Source organism: Zonotrichia leucophrys, chromosome 1A (genome assembly GCF_028769735.1).
Source record: "Zonotrichia leucophrys gambelii isolate GWCS_2022_RI chromosome 1A, RI_Zleu_2.0, whole genome shotgun sequence".
NCBI lineage: Eukaryota > Metazoa > Chordata > Aves > Passeriformes > Passerellidae > Zonotrichia > Zonotrichia leucophrys.
Window position 1 is genome coordinate 42,766,254 of NC_088170.1, and position 21,307 is coordinate 42,787,560.

General features: G+C 40.9%; 1 protein-coding gene across 3 annotated transcripts in view; it reads right to left on the reverse strand.

The window, feature by feature from the left end:
• CHST11 (carbohydrate sulfotransferase 11) overlaps positions 1 to 21,307 on the reverse strand; it is a 162,221-nt gene that overhangs the window by 119,497 nt on the left and 21,417 nt on the right. The window contains exon 1 of one of the 3 annotated variants that reach the window (XM_064702555.1): positions 2,599 to 2,669. The exons of the other annotated variants lie outside the window; for them this stretch is intronic. The gene's annotated coding sequence lies outside the window, so the exon portion shown is untranslated. Of the gene's footprint in view, positions 1 to 2,598; positions 2,670 to 21,307 lie in introns of those variants that run through there. 3 annotated transcript variants of the gene reach the window in all.

The following is a 21,307-nucleotide window of genomic DNA, read 5'->3' on the forward strand; positions in this document are numbered from 1 at the left end:
TGTACTTCTGACCTTTCCAACACAAACCTCATCATCCAACATGAACAACACATGGAAGGGAGGCAAAGGGCTTCTGTATGGAAACCAAAAAATCTCCAGCTGGTGTGGTTCAGCACTTCTGCCTTGTCCCATAGTTTTTGGGAACCCTCTTTCCATATACATGAAACTTGTCAGCCAAAAAGCAGAAAGCACATATCTGGAGGCCTTGCACTGCACCTATGACAGGACCCGCTTTTCCCCCCTGTAGCCTCTGGCCATTCAGTGCAGAGGAGAGGGAGCACTGCCAGTCCCTGCCTGATCTCTGCAGGCGCTCAGCATGATGCTTCCACCAAGACAGAGCAGGGTAAACACTGATGGTCAGCTCACCGGCTGGAATGACAGCAAGGGACTCTATTAACAGATTAAAGTCCATCCTGAATGCCACCACGGCATAGCCTCTCTGTTCTACTTAAATTACTAATTGACATTGTTGTGCTTTTGGGTGGAGCTCTTTGAAATACCCATCAAGCATTTCCACACACAGAGGAAGAGGAGGGGAGGTGGTATACATCCTCGGGAAAAATCACCATTTTCAGAACACACAACGCATCCATTTAAAAAATACACATCTTGCAATGATAAATAATAACAAATAAAAACTTCCACTCAGTTTCCCGTGCTTGTGTTTTAAAGGACTGTTAACCATGTCCCTCCATCTTAAAGAGCTGCTTAAACTCCAGCAAACTGTTAGAAACCAAGCAGTTCCACAAGATACCAATTCATTACACTGGCTAAAATACAAACACTGATTCCCTGACAGCTTTCTGACAATGATGTAAACTTCATTAACTTCATGTTGTGCTTAAAATGAAATATTGTCTCATCACGTAATGCAATGTAAAGATGGTATGAATGCATTGGAGAAAAATGTAAGTATTTATTACAGAACTAATCAAATGACAAGTAAAGACAGACTAATCACTTTTTAGGTTGCTTTTGTGTGGATTTGTCTTTTCTAAGAGAATTAAGCATCACAGAGGGCCTGCTAAATGGGAGGATTAACACAGGTGTTAATGTGCACACATTCAACTACTTTTATTTCAAATTTGCTTTGCTCTCAAAATGAGGGATACTCCAGCTTTGAGGAAATAGTTAACACCAAGCTACAGACATGATTTGAAAGTACAGCTGCAGGACACACAACCACTGTTTGCTCACAGAAAAGGAAGACATTACACAGGATTTAATTTCTCAAAAATATTTTCTCATCACTTTGTACATGCTTCTGCAATTTAACCTTCACCATCTGGTTCAAGCAACTTACCAGGCTCAGTTAACCTTACTTTTGGGGTGAAAGGAAGCAGGAGTAATTACTGTTTACTGTGCTTAGTGTGTTTCTGCAGCAGAGATTTTAATATGGGGGTTTAAGGAAAAGTGTAAGGAAATAAATTGTTGTGTGGTCCATGAAATAGAGTCCACCTTAGCAAGCTTTCCCAATGACACTCTGAGTCTGACTTTATCTTCTGGGTGAAATACTGAAAACTACTTCATTCCCACATGCTTGCCAATTTGGACACTGCACTTGCTGACCCAGAAGCATAAAAAGAATATGCTAGTTAATTAGATGAATTATAATTATTTTGAAAAAAATCACTTAGAAAGGAGGTTGAACATACTTTCACTTGAGGGATTTGCTACTTCTCTGCAAAAATCGGCAATTTACAAACTTTCCAAACACAGCTCTTTGCAGCTGTGAAGTGCTGCAACAGAGGCTCCAGGGATATGAGGACAACACAGATAGCTAGAATACCCTCCTTTCTGTGACTTTGATATTTTTCTACAACATGAGGGCTGGACTACTAAAGTCATTTTGTTCTGGCCTTTTACTGTGGTTTGATACTGGATGAATAAAATTTTAAGAGTCAATAACTCCAGACAGTTCAAATAAAAGAAAAATAAGATTTTTCTTCCCCTTAGCTAAAGTACTTGAGGTGAAAGATGAGACATAAAACAAGATATCCTGAAACTATTAGTTAGAAAAGGCAGAAAAGTCAATGGCTGGTTTTCTATAACTGAACTGCTTTGCCTTGTTAAAGCATGTACATGGCTACAGTACATGGCTAAAGCATGTACAGGGCTAGTTTCCATTCACAAAGGTACTTGAGGGTACCTTTTGCCAAAGTGCCTGGTGCCTTTTACTCTTACGACTTGTTTTGGGAGAGAGGGTCATTTTTGACAGATCAAAGCAGTTATAAAAAATTCAGTCCGTGAAGATGACAATTGCTAGGTGATTTTTTTTTTTCCAAAAAAAAAGAAGGAAGTCACCCTTCATCTGGCCTTTTAAATGTCTTCTCTGGATAGTGTCAGAAAAAGATTGGTTAACACATTGTGGATGCCACTTCCCCCAGAGCAAGAAAGCCTCCTTTGACATCATTTATCACATATAGCGCCTTTCTAGGATGTTGAATGATGGCAACTGGTGGCATGTTTGCACTGCATAGCTGACAGATACATAATCCTCTTTTCCTCAAATATAAATAAAACATCTCCATCCTCACCAGCTATTGCTGCCCTGGCAAAGCACCCCCTGGATAAGAAAGCTTCCCCGTATGTGCTCACCTGATTGCTTCAGCTCTGTTTCTCAGACAATGGGTGGTGCTGCTCAGGCTTTTTTTAGTCATTCATCTGTCACGCATTTTGCAGCTTGGCAAGTATGACTGGTCTCTCAGGTAGGTTCAGAGCCATGACTTCATAAAATGCAGCAGAGGCATATAGCACATGTGCTATATGCTACATAAAGAATTATCCTGCCAAACACAGATTGCAAAAGAGATTTAGATTCCCCCAAAAATTCCTTCACAGTTACCTTGCAGCTTAGCATGAAGACAGCAAATCAACAACTGGCACACTTCTGCTTTCTCAAGTACAAACTACATTTTTCTAGAAAGAAAAGACACTTCCTAAAATTTATAATTAATCTGTACTCTTGAAAGAAGTTTTTTCTGCTGCTGCCTTTGTCAGGGAGGAAAGTTACCCAGCAGTTGTCTAAAAAGAGGCTTCTTATAGCTCCTAACTGGGGCACAGAGCAGGATTTTTTACAGCTGAAAAGGACTGGTAAATCTACAAAGGATGTTTCCATAGGACATCACAGAATTAGCTATGTAAATAAAAATATTTGATTTATGGATTTCCTCAACACCACAAAAATAAGGAAGCTGATAAACATTCACAAGACCCACTCCAGATAACTGAAAGCTTATTCAACATATTCCAGTAGTGTTCTGTTGTGTGTTGTCTTGGTTTTGTTCAAAATGTACATGTTTTATGGTCTTAAATATGCCCGTGTTTTTTTTTACATTAGGAGTATTATGTAAACAAACATAACATGAAACAAAATTGTGAATAGATTCTTCTCTTTCTTCTTCCAATAATAACAAGGGTCTTTATTATCACAGCCATTTTTCTGTGACAAGTCCTTCTAGTTTCTCTGCATTAGTTTTTTCAGAAGTTTTCCATCCCTCTTTCTAGAAATGCAGGAATTATTAAAAAATGTTCACATCACTTTTCTCTGTGCTTTTCTCTCCTATATTTCTATTAAGAATTGTTTTGAATCTTATACATGAGTTATTCACTCCTTTCCTTAGCCACTCTCCCCTGCAGTACCTTGGGTGAAAGACAGAGTAGCAGTGGATAAATATCCAATATAAGGGTGACAGAGGACACCCTAAGCTCTATGGCATTTACAATGTCTTGCTGGAGTGTTCAACAAGAAAAGAAAGGACAATAGGACAGCACTAGGAAGGAAAACAAACTAGTTTGAAGGAAAATGCTTATCTCCCACTAGTCTCTGAGAAACAAGGAAAGGAAGACTCACATCAGCAAGGAGCCCCAAGGAATTCTGCTCTCAAGATCATGGTGAGTAAACAACCTATAAAAAGATACCTGAACTGTTACCTATAAGTGATCAGGCACTACAGGAATCTGTAGTTTTCTCCACGAGACTGACATGAACTATATACACAGAGATAGATCTCTAGTATGTATGCCTTTGATCCAATTTATCCTCACTGGCTTTCTGAGACCATTCTCTCTTTACAACCTCCCAAACAGCTCCTTTGGTTCCACCAGCATCTCACTAGAATGTTTGAAAGAAAAACTGTAATTTCCAGAGAAACCCTGCAACTATCTTTGCACTTACAGGGCCCAGTGACACTTGGATTTGCTCACTTGGACAAGCAGCAAAACACACAGCATTAAACTCTTGAGTGGCTGTCAAAGATGATGCCTCCCTGGCATTTCTTTAAATTTATGCTGTGGTTTTATACAAGCCCTACAACTACTGAAGGGATTCTATGCTAAGAGGCCTCAATAACATAAATGTTCATAAAAATTCTGAGTTTTAATGCACCTGTATCTGCACTCAACAGCATGTCAACACAAAAGGAGATAAAATATCAGATTTTTTTGTAAAAGCAAGTTGAAGCAATTTTAGAGGATTTCATCACCAGCAAAACTTCGTGGATAGTCCTTTCCGAGTGGTCTACATCTGGAACAAAAGCACAAATCTGTCTTTAAAAGGTAAGACTGACCCATGAGCTGCTCCAGTTGGGGCAGAGCAGCTGCAACAAGGCAGGCAATAGCAGCACTGAGCCAGGCCATGTCCTTCACACCCATGCTTGGCTCAGACTGCATCCCCAGCCACACTGCACTGGTTTCCACTAGAACAGTTTATTTTCTTCACAATGGCTATGCTTTGAATTTTATTGAAAACACTGTTAAGTAACACTAGGATGTTTTCCTTACTGATGAGCAGTGCTTATAGAGAGTCAAGGCCTTTCCTGGCTCTCATCCCACCCTGCCAGTGAGTAGGCTGAGCTTCACCAGAAAGCTGGGAGGGGTCACAGCCAGGATAGACGCCCTGTTGGAGCCCTGCTTCATTTGGTGGGCTTTAAATTCAAGATGTTTTGTGGCTATGTGACTTTACCATGCAGGGGGTGAAATCAAAGGGAAAAGGTTTTTCACTCAGAGGGTGGTATAGGCTTCCCAGAGAAGTGGTCACATCACCAAGCCTGTCTGAGTTCAAGAGGCATTTTGACAACACTCTCAGGCACATAGTGTGACTTGTGAGGTGGGTGTTGTGTGCAGGGTCTGGAGGATCATTGGACTCAAATGATCCTGATGGGTCCCTTCTAACTCAACATTTCCCTTGATCAAACACTTTTAAGAGGTATAATCTGAACAGGGTACTGAAGTATAAAAGAGAACAGGGTTATGAAGCATTGGACTTTCAATGATGTAATCTGGATCCTTAAAACAGTACCTTGGCTTTGTTTTCAAAGAACAGAAAACTTACAGTAGAAAGAAGAGCAAAACAGTTTTAACTGCAAACATTGCCATTGAACATTGTGGAACATCATCCAGCCCCAGTTCCCACTTGGTGTCTTCCCCATGTGAGCCCTGGCAGGCTGGCAAGAAAGGGGCAGCCACAAGCAGAGATGCCCATGGCAAGGCCATTGCCCTCCCTGGCTGCTCCTTCCACACTGCAGCTCCCTACTGCAGATGTGGGATGTGCAGGCCAAGATCAGACTTGAGCCATCCAGGGGCCTTCCTTCTGTGGTTCTGGCCTCTGTTCTCCATCTGTACATCTGTAACTAGCCAGCGGACAAAGCTGCCAGCAGGCAGCACTCAAGAATCTGTTACACAGTTCCTGGCACCTCCAAATCCAACAAAACCCATGGCAGATTGCACAGGACTCAGCTGGAAAAGCTCTACCTTGCCAGTTAATGGAGAACATATGTACAACTCCATATGCAATCTTTGGAAACTTAATACTCAGAAACCACCCTGTCAAGATAAGGTTGAAGAAAAACAAAATCACAGTTTTTACAATCCAGTTTTCATCTCCGCCAATTTACCCTCCAAGCCTCCTGTTCTCCAGGCAGTATTTTATTATACAGTGCACAAAGAGAAGGAAAAAATGTAAACAAAAGAAAAAAAAAAAAGACCTCTTAGGCTGCAAATTCATTTCACATTTCCCTGACTCTGCAAAATGACTGCTCTTTCAACACATCCCTCAGCCAAAATTCTGCACACCCATTGCCCCTAAGAGCTGAAGTGCAATAGGGAAAAGAAAAAAGGAAGATTTCTATTGCAGCTGCAGCTGCCAAAAATTGAGCTATGGAAAACAAGAGGACACAGAAGAACAGGGTGAAGTATGTTACATAGATTCTGCTTTTGGTTCAGCAGCCCAGAAATGCCTCCTGCACACAGCAACAATCAATCTTGTCTTTCTGGACTGAAAATATTGCATAATGGAACAACAAAGTGCAGATTTTGGTTAAAACCACAGAAAAACTCTGTAGGGTGAACTTGATTTCAAAATTATTCTCCTTAAGATCTGGCTACTGCACCAGAATAAATATTCTTAAGGGGACCTTTTCTTCTGAGCAGCTCTGCAGTCTCTGTGAACATGAGAGCTACTCAATACACCATGTCTGTTTATGACATTTATGATAATCTGGCTGAGTTTTGAAAAGGTCTAGAGGGCTCAGAAGAATATCTCCAGTTATTTTTCAAGAGGGCTCACATACTGAAGTCACTAAAAACCCACCTTTATGAAAAAGCTAATAGATACATTATGAAGAGGTGTCTGAGGTTAAATATTTTAAATAAAGTGGATGCAATATGGACCATAAGTCAGTTGCATGATCTTAATTTAGACTAATTAAAAGCTAAAACATCAACACATGGAAGAAATATACAATAGACTTAAACTGATAAAAGTTTCTGAACCTGAAGTTCACTGGCTGTATATACTGCAGATCCTACACATCAACAAGCCCAAGATACTAGACGTACTAAACTTTTAAGTATGTGGATGATCAGAAATACGTATCTTTGTTACAAAAGAATGTATTTAAAGGCTGTCATTTTTTATTTTTTCCTCCATCTTCATGGTACTATTATCCAAAAAAATACAACCATTTAAACAATTAAATTCAAAATTTCAGGCACATATTTTTTTGTTTTGGTTTTGGTTATTTTACAAATAGTGGATTCAAAAGGTGAGACCAAAGTACTATTACATGTCAGGACAGACATAGTACATTATCCTGAGAAAGGTTACTTCAAAGTGTTAGCAGTGGAACAGATTTTGCTGCTGTTAAAGTTCACACGCATTTTTTCTAATAGCTTCCACTGGAATAAGATAGGGCCATTTTGGTAACTCCTCTGCAACAGCAAAATGGATAGAACTGTGCACTGAATAAACAGTAAAGCCTAAGAACAGTTGGATATTTTTATGTAATTGGGCTATCATTTTGTGTATACACTGATATCATGTATTTACACAGCTAGCAAATTATACCTGTAATTGTTACAAAGCTACAAAGATTAGTCACCAAAATCAATTCTATCACTACCAATCCCAATAAATATTAATGTCCCACACAAAACTACTTTATCTGCCACGGGGAATCAAAATCATTCCAACTTCACAGAACACTTATTTATTCCTAAAATTTACATGACAATTACCTTACCCTGTTTATAAGAAGAATTAGTGCAGTTCCATAAAACTGATAGTATAAATCATCCAAGCAGTGTCAAAGGACAGCGCACTTTGCTCTCTGATTTTATAGTGTGCTTGTTTGGATGGGTAGCACAACATCAGAGTTTAATCTTGCAAAGGCAAATTCTGCACTGATTGTGGCAGTGCAGGAGACTGATTTCCAGATAATTTTGTATAGAGTAACTTCACCCAGAAGCTCCAGCACAGAACCAGGGAGACCTGCTTTTGCTGCAGAACATCCCCCAGTAAGGCAGGACCTCTCAGGAAAGCACCCCAGCACATACTCTCTGTGTCCTGCAGGGCAGTTCTGATGCATGTCTCATCTGCCACTCCACAGAAAGCAGCTGATGGAGGGAGAGATGAAAGTGGTGCCTTTCCAAGGTAGAGTGGCAGCTGTCACTCACTGATTTTGAGGAATGGGTGCTCAACTTTGAGGACCTGGGCAACCAAGCTCTCATTAAGGAACACACAGCAGAACTGCAGCTCCCCTTCACATCAAAACCACAGTGACAAGGTCACTCATCCTCCAGCCTTGTGATACAAGCCTCCCAAGACACTTGCTAATTAATACTGAGACTCCTGGAAATGCAGCAGAAATTTAAAAGATGTGGTACTAATGAATTCTCCATATCTGACTCTGACCACAACCCGCCCCACAGATGCCGCAAGTTTTTCCATGTGATTTTAATGAATAATAACTTGGTTGCTCTCAGCTTTACAGTGATCTCATAGCTGAAAACACTTCAAACAGACAATTCAGAGTCTTTCTCCTTTAATGTCAAATATAACAGAAGTAGCCAGAAACACGATTTGCAAACCCATAAAATCACATTAGGCTCTCAGCTATGGAACAAAAATAGAACAAAATCACAGAGGCCTTACATAGTCCCCGGAAGCTTCAATCAAGAAACCAACGTAGGCTACAGCCTTTGCCCAGTTTTTGACAGATCTCTGTTTCCAGCAAAAGTAAAATGGTTATTGGATTTGATCTTCTGCATAAATCAAACCTCCACTTTCACTACAGCTCTTTGTTCAACAACCTTAATCTAACATGGATCGCATTATATAGAATCCCATCCAATTTAAGTAAACACTGTGGGCAAATGAGGATTTATCACATCGATGATAATCAGTCCCACTGCTTCACTGCATTCACTGTTAAAGATATCCTTTTTTCCCCTCTTGATTGAGTTTTGGTGACTAACATGGAATCATAGGAAGCAAAAAGTCCCCCTAGGAACAGAGATATTCCCCTTGTGGAAGCAGTTATTTACCCTAAAATCCATTGCCTTCTTTTTTTTTTAAGAAGTCAGTGTGTTTAGTTTAAGTTCTCATTATAAAAAATGTTTTCCTAAATTCTCTGCAGTTAATTCCCCATATAGAGTGGTATGAAAATCTTGTTCTTAATTAAACAATGTTTCTCTTGTACTTTGCATGCTTTCCTAATTATATTTTTCCTTTTTTTTTAGGATGAATTGCTTTGATGTGTGAAGCAAAGCCAATGAAAGAACATTTCATATAAGCTCTCCACTTTCCCATGCTTTGAGCATCAATATTGCTATCTAGTTTTGAAAATTTTACTCCAGACAAGAAAGAATTTTTTGTTTTGTTTAAAAAGACAGTGTCAGGATGAAAGTAACACAGTTAATCAATAAGTATAAAATTTAATTTAATTAGTTAACTAGTAAAATATGAAAGAGTAGATTACTTTTTTGTGACCAGTTTTCTGATAATGACAGTTACAACAAAGCAATCATTTCATCACCAGCAGTTATTTATTACCTATATGAAGCAACAAAGTAACCCACTCTCCTTCAAAGAGAGGTGGCTCCCAAAATAAAAGAAGCATAAACATCAGCCAGCTACAGCCAGTAAGTGGGGACATGCCAGGGTTTCTGATGGCAGCGTACATGCCTTGAGAAGCATTGTTAGAAGCTTTCCCAGTGACTGACGGCTCTCCTACAAATAAGACATAACCTGGGACATGGACCACAGTGACCATCTAACCTGTCTGCCCATACAGCACTGGCCCCACACAGGAATCCTCCCCCAAGTTCGTTAACTTAGAGTCAATCTCTGTCAGATGGCAAAATGTCTAAAACCCCCACAAGACGAAGTTTCACACACTGTTTGCATTTCTTCCCAACTGTCTCCTTCAAAGGATCTTCCAATGGTCTGATATCTTTCCAGGGAAGGCTGCCCATCCCTTGACTCTGTATGACCAGGATATTCCACAATTTCTGCATAATCCACAGAGCAGCAAATGTTCTAAGTGGATTTTTCCATCTTCCTTCATTGAGCACAAGTACTCTTGCCGCTTCACATTAAATGGTTTAATTTCTTAAAAATTAAAAAATTCTTAAAAATTAAAATTAATTTCTTAAAAACTTAAAAGAGTTAGGACATGTCCATGCCCAGGCTTTGATCAGTGGCTGTGAAATACCTCCCTGGCCAATGAATCTGGTCCACAAAACTCAGAAACAAAACAAATGTTTGCACAGGAACAGAAGTATTTCATCACTACTAAAATCAGTACAAGAGCCTAAGTGGACAAATGCATAGTTCTCAAGTGTCACATCATAAAATGGTTTGGGGCTTGGAAGGGACTTTTAAAGGTTACGTAATCCAACTTCTCTACAGTGAAAAAGGACATCTTCAGCCAGATCGGGATTCTCAGAGCTCTGTCCAATCTGACATGAATGTTTCCAGGGATGGGGTATCCAGGATCTCTCTCGGCAACCCTTCCCAGTGTTTCATCATAAACACTGCAAAAAAACTCTTCCTTGCATCTAGTCTAAATCAAACTTCTTTGAGTTTAAAACCATAACCCCTTGTCCAATCACTACAGATCCTGCTAAAAAGTTTGTCCCCATCTTTCTTATCAGTCTTTACCCACCCATTACAGGCTCAGGTAAAGATCCAGTAAAAGCTCATGCAGAAATACAAGCAGTAACTGCAGCAGGAACAAATCCTCTCCAGCTCTGCTTTGTATGGTGACAGCAACAACAGTAAAAACTATGTGAATGCTTTAAAAGCCTGTCAAATCACTGCAGTGCAATACATACAAATATCCACTGTACACTGTAGAACCTCAGTACCAGCTAGCACTTCCAGCATATGTTTTTTTACTTTGTAAAGTAAAATCAGCCTAATTTTGAAGACCATTGGGCCCCTGCTGCTCCTACTGATAATGACAGCAATAACTCCCCAGCAGCGATGGGGAGGGAAGCCCTATCACCAGCACACACTGAACTACTTTGCCAGCAGGTACCTAACTTAATATGATTTTATGTGGATCTGGGCCTGAACAGTTTGGAACAACTTTCTGAATTAAAAAAAATAATAGCAGTGTGGTCAGGGTATTTTTCAAGAAAGGTTTACATAATGTTCATGGAAACTGAATGAACAAAAAGACATTGTAAAACCCTATACAGACTAACTTTTCATCTTTAAACTATCTTTGGAACTTCAATTCTATGCATATTAGACAGGATGGGGCAGAGCTTTTTGGCTTTTTCTTCCTTTTTTTTTTTTAATGTCTGACACTGAAGAGTGTTCAAAAACGGTTTATTGTTCAGGACAAAGACAGGCCCTATCTTGCAGGCCTTGCTGCAAATTACGATACAGAGAACAGAGGCTGGGAACACAAGGAGTCAAATTTAACTTCATATTCTTGTTTTCTGAAAGCTGCATCCTTTTCTAGGTACCAATTCTGCAAGTACTTAAATTGATGCTTATTTTCAGTCATACCAATCATCTCACTACAAGCAATAAAGGTATATAAGGCTAACAGGCAAAGAATTTTATTTGCCTGGGGGTTTCTTGTGACAGTGATGTGTTGATGTTTTTAAACTCAATTTCCATGTTTTCATTCTTAGCTTTGCTAAGGATTAAGACATACCATTACTGAAATTGAGACAGGCATTCTTTATCCCACACCTGCTCTTGGACAGGCACTTCTAAACCAGTTTCAGTGTTAAGGCAACTGGGACTACTGGAGATTTATACAGGAACTCACAGGGGCAGATTCTGCTCCTAAACAAATGAGCAGTAACCTGAACTCCTGCAGCTTGCTCATGAGTTGAGAATTAATAAACACACAGCTATCAAAGTATCTCCTCCTGTTTCCCCACATTTAGTCCACAGGGCAATTCTTTTTCTCTTTGGCACCCACATCACCAGGGAGAAAAAGCACCTTTTAGTTTCAGTCCTATACTAAAATGAAGGTGAGCACTCAATGAAAAGCTATTTGTTCAAATGTGGCTGGAAGGTTTTTTTTAATGATCTCAAAAGAATGATCTCAAAAGAATGTTAAAATTTTGGGGCTAAACTATCTAGACCAGATTTGAGTTGTAAAATATTCCATTTTCTAAGGAAAATGCACTCAGAAGCAAGTCCACTTTCAAAGAGGATACTCTCCCAAACTGCAGGCACAAGAAAATAATTGCCAGTTAATCTTCGTTTTCACTTCTTCTATTTGTCCATTCCCTTAGACCATCTGTACAGCATTTTGCCTGCTCTTGCCAGATTTGTTATTGAAAGCCTGATCACAAATGACAAATTAACTGAAGTTTCATCCCTATTTCTGGCTCTCTCCTCGGATGCCTTGCTCCTAAACAAGAATATACTCAGCTATGGTGTTTTCCAGGGACCTCACCATTCTCTAGAAAAGACTCTAGGCATGGTAGTCCTATTGCCTCTTAGTGCTGGGTATGTTATCGCATGACTTTTCCTTCTCCAAAAACCCAATAAAATCTGCTGTGCAGGGAATTAGAAAATCACAGATACCAGGCTTCAAATGACACATGGTTCTTTCCGCCCTGTGCACACCCAGCCTGGATTCAAAGCCCCAGGTCTTAGAGCCTCCAGACACACAGAGGATACTTGCAAAGAAATCAGCAGCAACAGGGAAAAAGTATTCAGTGCTCCAAGTCTCTAAGTTGTTGTTTGCATTGACACAGTCTCAAGGTTTTCCTCTCAAAGATCAAAGTTTCCTATGGGACAGAAATTGCTGGTTCTTACCGGCTCTGAAGATAGGCATTGGAATATAAAACCCAAACTTCTAAGCTATAAGCTTCTTCTGCATAAGACATTATTTCTGTGCAGACATAGCCCTAGCTGTAACTCAGAAATGAACATGACATAAGAATCTCAAAGTCATCTAGTTCCCGGAACTCTTGGGAACGTAAGCAGCAGAGGAGAGAGAGACTACCAGTGTTCCCCACAAGGAAAGGCCACATGTCTTAGCACTCACTATAAAGCAGAAATTCAACACTGCATGGGGGGAACGCTGACAGGGAAGATGAAAGGAGGACATTAAGAGACGGTGCTCCAAGCACAAAATACACAGCTGCATCAGCAAGCTTCCCCATGACGCTGCTTGTGTCAGGCGAGTGCACTTCACTGTTCCAAGAGGTTTTTATTCATCTGAACAGAAGGGACAAAGAACTTATCTCTCCAATGGTGCATCAGGATTTGACTACAAACATAGTAGTCCTGAGCTAGAAACTGCACAAGTTAAGGTCTTAGACTCTATATGACAGACAACTAAAGTACACACCTGCTTGCACACATCAGCATAACTGCTATTGAGTGGAGACCTTCCACTGGTTGCTGGTGACTATAAAACCTGCCAAAGAACATGTCTATTGTTCAGTGCCTTCCAGGGCTGCTCAGATGACAGATGTCTTGCCATAAGTAGCAGCAATCTCTTTGAAACAGAAAATACCCTCACAGAGATCAGCAGCTTTCCAAGTTCCTTAGATTACTTCTAAATATACACAGTACAGCAGATTTTATTTTTTTTTTTTGAAATTAAGATACCCTATCTGAGCCTTGCAGGAGATCTCAGTGCTGTGCGGTAGCAGTTCAAAACCAGAAGCATGACAAATAATTGTCATTAAAGCATAAAGGTCAGGGGAGTCCTAAGCACAAATGTAGGCTGGCTGGAAAATGGATCAAGAGCAGCTCTGAGGAGGACTTGGGGGTGTTGGTGAATGAGAAGCTCGAATGAGCTACAATGGGCACTTACAGACAGAAAGCCAAATGTGTCCTGGGGTGCACCAAATGCAGTGTGGGCGGCAGAGTGAGAGAGGGGACTCTGCCATTCTGCTCTGCTCTGGTGAGACCACACCTGTGGTGCTGCATCCAGCTCTGGGGTCCCTAGAATAAGGAGGATGTGGACCTGCTGGAACAAATCCAGAGGGCCACAAAGGTGATCAGAGGGCGAGAGCACCTCTGCTATGAGGGCAGGCTGAGAAAGCTGAGTTGTTCATACTGGAGAACAGAAAGGTCTAGAGAGAACTTACAGCACTTTCCAGTACCTAAAGGGGACCTGTAAAAGGAATCTTATCCTTTTACAACGACATGTAGTGATGGGACAAGGGGCAATGGCTTTAAACTGAAGGAGAGTGATTTTAGGTTAGATTTTAGGAAGAAATTCTGCCCTTTCATTTGTCTTGCCTCCAGCTTCCTCCTCTTACACACCTGAGGCTGGGTAAACTAAATACAGTCCTTCCCCCTTCCTCTTCCTCCCAGCGATCAGGGATTCAGACTGCAGCAGCATCAGATAAATCTTGCAGCTACCTTATTGGCAGATGACTGAATCCTGCCTCCACCTCCAGCTTCCCTCCTCCCCAAGGCAGCTGCTCTCAGTGATAGGCCTGCTGCCACCACCCTGGGGCTGCAGATGAGCTCAGATGAGTGGCAGGAGCCCCTGCAGAGCCCAGATGCTCCTCATGCCACATCTGCCAGGGAGCCATAGGAACCAGCCATGCAGAGCCAGAAATTCGGAAGGCAACTTAGGCTTCCTGCTCCATGGACCACGAAAAAGTGTCACAAGCCTCACTTCTGTGAAAGAAATGATGCAACATGGTTTGGTCTTAAATGTAACATTGTTTTCCCCCTTCCTCCATCTACACCATAAGCAGAAAAAACAAAAATTAAATTGTGTACCAGCATCCCGAGGCACTTCTGTCAGTTGTCATCATGGAATTATTTGCACTGGAGGCAGAATAAAGAACAGCAGGCACGCACTTTGGCCTCCTTTTGGGCTAAGCAGCAACTGATGAACAAAATCCAGTATACACACACAAAAAACAGATAACACGCAAATCCTAGATTTATCCTAGCCTTAACTAGGATTTAGTCTTCTGCTTCTACCCGACATGTTCACGTGGTCTCTCATGGGGCTGACTGAAAAGGATTGCCCAAAATATGCCAACACTTTCATACTCTGAGGGTCTTCAAGAGAGATGCAGTGATTAGAATTTTTTTTTTCAGTACCTGGCGAGCATATCCTTTTCCTCAATAGTTACAACACACACCCATGAGCCAAGATGTCTAAGGATCATCCTCAACTTTTTATCACTGATGCTATCTGAAAGGACCATGCTGCTTTGCTACTCTTCAGCTCTCCCAGCTCATTGCAACAAGACAGTAGGCTTGTAGCAGTAGCAGCAATGCCACTTATAGAGATCGGAATATGTCCAAATGTTCTGAAATCCCCTAGGCTCATTTAGAAGAAGGAAAGTGTCAAGAAGCAGAATTTGGGGCAGTCGCTTAAGGAACACAGATTTACAAAAGAATCTCATCCATGAATTATGGACTTTTTCAATGACCTAGTCCCTGTTTAGCCACCAAGATCAAATCTGAACATTTGGAAGAGAGAAGGAAGAGAAAAGGAAGAGGGGGAGCTCCTGGGGCTGAAATCCTGCAATAAAGAATGAATGCCTAAATCCTCCTTAAAAATGTTTCCTTCATACATCACATTTCCATACTTGCTACATGGGAAATGTTCCTTAGATGAACTCTAAGCAATCTCTGACAATCATTCTCTAGAAAAGATATGAGTGTCTTGGATTGTCTTTTTGCAAGTTGAAGAGAGTATCTTGTCTTATGTTTCTGAATAACATTTTAAACCAAATTTACAAGAGCTGTCTTAGAAACAAGTAACATCTCACACTAATGTAGGTTTAACAAATTCAGAGGCAACAAAAACTTCTTTATATAGATTTCGTGGGCTGAAGGCTGTTAGCAACTTTCTAAAAAGTTTTGGAAAAGAAAGGAAGTTTTAATGCAAGAAAATTCAAAACTTAAACCATCAGATTGTGTGAGAACTAATCTAATGTTTAATAAATTGTGCATTTAGAAAAGTGTCAATAAGTCAACAGCACAGAGTGAACCTCAAATAAATCAGCTATTGATTTAAAGACAATTCAATTTAGGCAAAGCAAACAAAAAAGCTATTGCAAATGAAAGTCATCTATCTTTATTCTACATATACTTGGACTTCTGAAGGTCACGTATGTGTGGAGAAGTTCAGGTTACAAAGGAGATGAAGAACAGTTTCAGGCAGTTCAGTCTAAATGCTAAAGCCCTGTAATGCAATGCCAGGTCAGGAAAAGTGTCTTGACAAAATACTGTTATGGTTCAGACAGACTTTTGTTTCAGTTTCTGATCACATCATTCTTCACAACCTGAATCCAACCCTCATACAATTCCTCACAGAAAAGTCTGGATCTGTTGTATTGACTAGCTAAAGGGAGCCTGGACAGCACCTTTATTATTTATCCTTGTTTAAAGTACTCTCTATTTTTCTGTCAAGTATTTAGGGTATGTTGTTCTGCCTCATGAAACACCTCCCTAGACAGATGCAACATGAGGTTTCCCTCACACTCCTTTTGCTCAGATGTGAAACTACCATGATGATTTCATGAGTTGCCATGAAAAACAAGACTCAGCATAAAACAACTGAGTGGAAAAGAGCTGCCCACACCATTACTCCTTCCCTGCGACACAAGCTGGGAAACCAGACGTGGCTGCATCTTCCCTGAGCCCCAGCCAGACCCACCCTGCAGCCCTGCCCATGGTAATTCTAGTATGAAACAGTATCCAGTAGTTTAAAAAGAAGATCAGCCATAGCAATGCCATTCCAGAGTCACAAGGAAAAACGTGAATTACAGCAACAGCAAGCAAGCAGAAGCCTAAGAAATTATGTTTACATCCATCATCACACACACAACCCACAAACCCCAGTGATGCACAGAGAGCCTAGGGCACAGACCTACCAAGCTACTATCAACATGTCAGGCGCCAGTCAATGTGACCTTTTCCACATTTAAGCATACACATCCTTAGAATTTCAGTGGAGTAAGTTTCTGTCATTCACTGTTGGCTCAATGTAAGTATTAAAGAAAAAAGAATTTAGTAAGCTGAAAGTGGGAGGGGCTAATATATGCAGACCTGACTGCAGACTCAGCAGGAATAGCAGATTGTATTTTAGAGCTGTCTGAAAGAAACAGATTTATTGTGAAAGAACTGAACGCTTAAGCACCCTCCTCCTACAGAATTATTCATTTATTTCTGCTCAAAAGCTAAACTACTTTAACTGGCATGTGTAATTGTAGTGGCTTCTGTCAGCTGCCTGCTTCCATCCCACCCTCTCAGACCCCAAGCCAGGCTATGGACTCAGCAGCTGCAATGGGCTCATGGGGCCTTTCCAGGAGAGAGGGTGGCCACCTAAGTGCCCACAGGAGCACACCTGTGCACAGGAGCCAGGGAGCTCATGTTAGAGGCAAATGCAAAAGGACTACAGCAGCTCTTCCAGAGAGAGCCAGTTGTGGTGCAGTTCTGAAAGTTTCCTTTAATAGACAAAAATACACATGAAAATTGAACTTAATAACAGGAGAGAAAACTTATATGAAGATACAAGACAGCATTACTTGGTTTGACACAAAACTGGACTTCATTAACTCTACTAGAGTCTCCTGTGTAAATGCACAGTAAGACACTGGGGAATCAGCTCCTTGGTGCACATGTTACATGAGAATACATTTGAGCATGGAGGAGAGGAGGTTGCAGCTGCAATGTTACACTGGAAAACCAGTGGAGACCAATCTAGATAAATGAAGTAGAGGACTAGTATAAGAGCTCCTATGAGAAAAGTCTTGTCCTTTAACAAAAACAACTAAGTAAGCAGAAAAGAACTGACACAGGAAGAGGCTCTTCTGACCATCAGAGATACAGAAAGAGAAATCCACTTCTACTGACATACTGCAAAGGAGAAACAACGAACTTGATTGATTACACCGAGAGGTGTAATGGCTGATGATATACAGGACCAGAGATGAATCAAGGGAGATGTATTCACTCTCTGGCTCTGCACTGAACCCAATGCAATCATGAACAATCTACTCAGTTTCTGTGCTAGGGCATCCTTCCCAGTCCCAACAGCTGAAACAATTCACATTTTGACTCAGCCCTCACTTCAAACCATATGAGCATGCATTTCCTAGGATACCAAGGCTCCTGTAATGAAAATACTCCTAAATGTGTATCTGATACAAAGTGGTATCTATGGTCTGACTGTCACTTTGCATTCCTATTAGAAACAAAGGAGTTATTTTTCCACTCAGGAAAGAGAAGACAAAGTGAGTCACAAGCAAGGGGATGAGTCAGTCAACTTAGATGCTCTAGCTTTGTGCTGATAAATGACAACCCCACTGCAGTCTATAGTCTCCTCTAGCCACAGAGCCTGCAGCAAAAGGAGGCCAGATCCTGCCACCACCTCTCACTCCAGCCTGTAGGCCCATAAGTGCTCCCAGCTTCCAGAGCCCACAAGTGAGATTACACAGGAATCAAGTTAAATGTGAAAAGCAATTGTGAATTTGAAATGTCGATGGAAGAAAACTAAGTTTTCAGTGGAAGGAACAAAATACTTGCAGTGGAGTTGCTAAGTTAGGAAAATAGGAAAAGACATCTTGCTAGCTCCCAACAAGAAACAAATGGCACCTACCACTGCAACCTAGAAAAACAAAAACAAAAAAACCCCAACCAAACAACAACAAAAAAAACCCACAAAACAAAACAAAAGAATAATTAGGCTGCCTGTATCTTATACAGGGCAAGTCTTCACCTGGATTTTTTCAAATTAATTTACTTTGGTAAAGTAAAAAGCCTAAATGGTTTCAAAGCCATGCACTCCCACAACCAATAGTAACCAGCAGTGCTTTGTTTAAAACAAAAGCAATTTGCAGTACCATGCTTAAAGGCACACTTGGTCTAAATTACTAGCAAAAAAATAAAGAGAAGAACAATAACCATGGAAAAACAATAAATCACAACAAACTTTATCTAGTATTTGCCATGGTTTCACAAGTATGACCTTTCCCATGTTCTATCATTCTAGCCTGGCCTTATTTTGGCACAACAGTGACACTAAGCAGTTTTCTGTTACTGCTACATACAGATAGTGAGAACTGCCACCAGCTTTAGAGAACAAGTTTTTTTCTACTACATAGTCTGTGATAGGAGAGAGAGCTTCAAGGTCAAGGTAACACAGAGACACACACTCAAAAGCTAATTATCTGTTTGTAGAAGTCCCAGCCACCAGGCAGAGAAGCTTTGATTTCAGTAGCCTCAAGGCGGGAAGAGATGGTGGCTCCTGCTCCAAAACACTTTCACAGAAGTAGGATCTATCAAAGAGTAGTGTCTTCTTTTAGCTTATGTCTCCTCAATTAGATTCAACAAAAATACTGAATCAATGGCTTTTTTAGACTTTCCCCACTTGTGAAAAAAGTGGTTAATGTTACAGTTTACTTTGTTCAACTCAACAACCAATTTTAACAGAATAATGCTTTTACACAGCAGCTAATGTCTCATGGGCACATCCTAGTGGGAAAAACAATGCACTGTTATTACAGTGATGGCCCTTGGATCAGGCTGCTGGGTAAGGAGAATTGGGACCAACTGTAACTGGACCAGGCCACAAGAAAGAACTCAGCATATCACTGGAATGCTCAACCACACCCAGTAGCTTGAACTGGGCTTAGCCACAGATGCAGCCAAATGTTCATTTAACTGATTTATTAGGGAATGAGGGTGGTTTGACATCATAGGAATGATTCAGAGTGAAAGTTTGCTGTCAGAACTTGAACAAGATTTTTTTAATGTATTTTTTTCACATTTTCAGGATGTGCTTTAGTCCATGCCCACATTCTCCTTTGCAGTCCACATGATCCCCAAGAGGATCTGTGATTTGGTCTAAGGAAGTCATTAGCAACATCACCATCGACTTGTACCATCATCTTGTCATATTTTAGACTTTTGGAATAAGAAAAATGGGTAAATTCTTAAAAAACAAAACAAAAAAACACCACCTAGACTAAAACAAAACCCCCACACCATCACGGGAAAGACCCAAGAATAGGTGCAGTTATCACTTATTTGTGTATTATGCACTTTGTGGCATACAGATCTCAATCAGTCTTTGGAGTCTGGAACTGAAGTTCCACCACTATCTAATAGTGTTTCCCTCTTCAAGCATATAGACTGTGTAACAAAACAGTAGAGATCCAAAATTCAGTGTTTTCTTTCAAGCAAAACCCATCTATTTCCCAAGTGCACTAAAGCAATTATGACTGCCACAGGGCCTGGCTGCATTAAGACATGACTAGGGAGTCAAGTTCATGGTAGATCATTGCTTCTTACTACTGTAGGTAGCCATATTTTAAGACTTTTTTTTTAAAGTATTTAAAGGTTTAACACTCATTTATTTTATTTTTCTTCCTTCTTTGCAAAAACTCTTCTGGTGGCTAATTTATTCATGCACAAAGTATGTATATTTGTCCATTTTTAAAACTAATCAAGTATCTCTCATCTTGTGTCATTCTTGTAAATACATCTGCAAACAGCAGTCTCCCCTCACCAGAGTGAAGCACCTACAGCTAACATTGAAAAAAAGACCCAGGAACTTTATAGCAAGGAGCTCTGTGTATTTCAAACAAGGATATTGTGGAAGCAGCTGTCATCATTCTTGTGATGATCTAAGCTTGGGAGCCTACAGAGGAGTCCTGATACAGCTGCTTTACTGAGTGCTTTTGACCTAAGAAAGTTGGTGCAGAAAGTTCCTGTTGAAGCCAGATGCCAAGCTTTGGAAAAAATCCTCCCCTCTAAACTGTGGAAAGTCCAAAAGTTTATGGTGTCAATAGAGAAGGTGTGGTATTTTGGGACTCCACTTCCACTCTCTCAGTGCAAACAATACATGCAGGTTTTGAATGAAGAACCCACTTTGCTTGAGCCATGGCTAAGTACTTGACTTCTACAAACAATTCCCTGCCACTAACTGGAAACTGGACACAAAGCCAGGTGACCTCCCACCCCATTCAATATACTCAGCTGTTGTAGTGTGTTGTAATGTCCTGTTTTAGACTTCCGGGTCCCGGGTTCCTTCCCAGGTGTGCCAATACCGGTTTCCCTTCTCCCCTCGCCCCCTTGCTGAGTGAGTCCTGTCAATCAGGCTTAACATTCCAGCAAAGGCATTGTGTGGTTGGTCAGATTCAAAGGATGCCCCTCAGGCCCAGAGGTCATTGGCCTGTCTAGGTGTCCCTCGTCCCTTGAGACCCTGCCCCCCCACCTGGCTAGTGGCTCACCTGTCCCCTCCCCTCCCCACCCCCTGAGCTTAAAAGGTGAGTCCAGCCATGTGCTCACGATTCTGTTGGAGGTCTTCCCAAGATTCAGGCCTCTGTAACCATGGAATAAACCACTGCGTATAACCCTCCAGCAGAATCCCTCTTTTTTTCTCTTCACCTTCGCCTGAAGCCTCTTCCTAAGGTAAACGGAGTCCCTAACAAGCCTGGACTTGTTTAGTGCCCAGCTGAAACCATCAGCAAGCTAAAGGTGTCTCTGGGGTGAAGCACCACAGAAGCTGCCTTTGGCTCAGCAGTGGGGGTTAGACTGGCCCAGGCACAATCTAACTGG